The sequence below is a fragment of the Mus pahari genome, chromosome 14, assembly GCF_900095145.1.
Source record: "Mus pahari chromosome 14, PAHARI_EIJ_v1.1, whole genome shotgun sequence".
Classification (NCBI taxonomy): Eukaryota; Metazoa; Chordata; class Mammalia; order Rodentia; family Muridae; genus Mus; species Mus pahari.
In genome coordinates, this window is record NC_034603.1 from 82,288,639 (window position 1) to 82,290,143 (window position 1,505).

A 1,505-nucleotide genomic window follows, 5' to 3' on the forward strand; every position below is an offset into this window, starting at 1 on the left:
AGAGAGAGAGAGAGAGAGAGAGAGAGAGAGAGAGAGAGAGAGAGAGAGAGAGAGAGAACACAAAAACAAACAGAAGGAGAAGATGAAAGTGAGCTACTACATATTAAAAGCCACTCTGGAAGGCCACGCGTGTGGGTCTGTGGTCCAGCCCTTGCCTAGCGTATGTGAGGCCGTGATTTCAGTCTTCAGAACAAACCCCAAACAAAAGCCTCAAGACAGAGGGCAAAAGGGGAGTAGGGCGATGGGGTTCCTGGTAGTAGAAAGGCTGGGCATCTTCTTTGAGGCTTTGTGGAAAGGACCCCTCAATAGGAGTCCTTGGGAAGAGCTGCAAACAAAGTCAAGAGACTGGACAGAAGGCTCAGTAGTTAGAGCACCTACTGCTCTGGCTGAGGACCCACATGGTGGTCACAACCATCTGTAACTCCAGTTCCAGAGGCTATAACTCCCTCTTCTGATCTCTGTGCACATCAGGCACACATAGTGGTACACAGACAAACATACAGGCAAAGCACTCCTACACGTAAAACAGACTGACTGGATAACTCAAAGCAAATAGGTGAGCACAAAGTTATGGGGGCAAAGAGACCCAAAGCTAGAAACGAGAAGAGACCTTTCAGATTCAAGAAAGTTCTTTGATTGCTGGTGTCTGGGCAGGTTACTAAAGAATAAACCAGGTTCTGGCCTTGCTGTCAAATAAAAACTTCTATCCAAGATCTAGAGTCGAGAGTCACTGGGAAGCCAGTGACTAGATAGGCTGAGTTTCCATTCCTGTGAAATGGGTACATTTGTATCTGTCCATTCCTCCTCCTGGGGTGATCCTAGGCAGGATCACAGATAACATCAGATGAGCGCTGAGGTACTTGCTGACAGAGCACCTGCCTAGCATGCGTGAAGCCCTGAGTTCAGTCCCTGGCAGGCACGAACTGGGTATGGAGGCAAGCAAGAGACAGAGACAGAAAGACCAGAAGTCCGGGGTCATCCTCAGCTATGTAGTATGTTCAAGGTCAACCTGAGCTGCAGGAAACTCTGTTAGGAAGCAGGGGCGAGGAAGAAAAGAAAATGAGAGGAAGGGAGAGGAAAGGGGAGGATGTCACTCTGACTAGTGACATCATCAAGGAGCTTCCAGTATTGCCAATGTGCATGCGTGTGTGTGTGTGTGTGTGTGTGTGTGTGTGTGCGCGCGCGCGTGCACACACATGTGTACAGTGTCCTCAGAGGCAATAGAGGGTGGATCCCCTGGGACTGCAGTTACAGATGTTTGTGATTGCCGTGTGAATGCTGGGAATCCACTGTAAAAGCAGCTAGTGCTCCAAACCACTGAGCCTTCTCTCCAGCCCTTATCAGTCATTGAAGAGATCTAGGGGATCAAGTTCTCCACAGTTCTCCATGGGCTCCTAGAAACTGGACCAAGAGCCATCTCTCTCTCTCTCTCTCTCTCTCTCTCTCTCTCTCTCTCTCTCTCTCTCTCTCTCACACACACCAGCCACACTAACCTTGCTGACTTC

At 49.4% G+C, this 1,505-nt stretch overlaps 2 protein-coding genes across 4 annotated transcripts in view; one reads left to right on the top strand and one right to left on the bottom strand.

Annotated features, from left to right (window-relative positions):
• The window catches only part of Rab37 (RAB37, member RAS oncogene family), a 69,883-nt gene that overhangs the window by 30,931 nt on the left and 37,447 nt on the right, over window positions 1-1,505 (top strand). The window lies entirely within an intron of this gene.
• Cd300lf (CD300 molecule like family member f) overlaps window positions 1-1,505 on the bottom strand; it is a 17,363-nt gene that overhangs the window by 5,228 nt on the left and 10,630 nt on the right. The window lies entirely within an intron of this gene.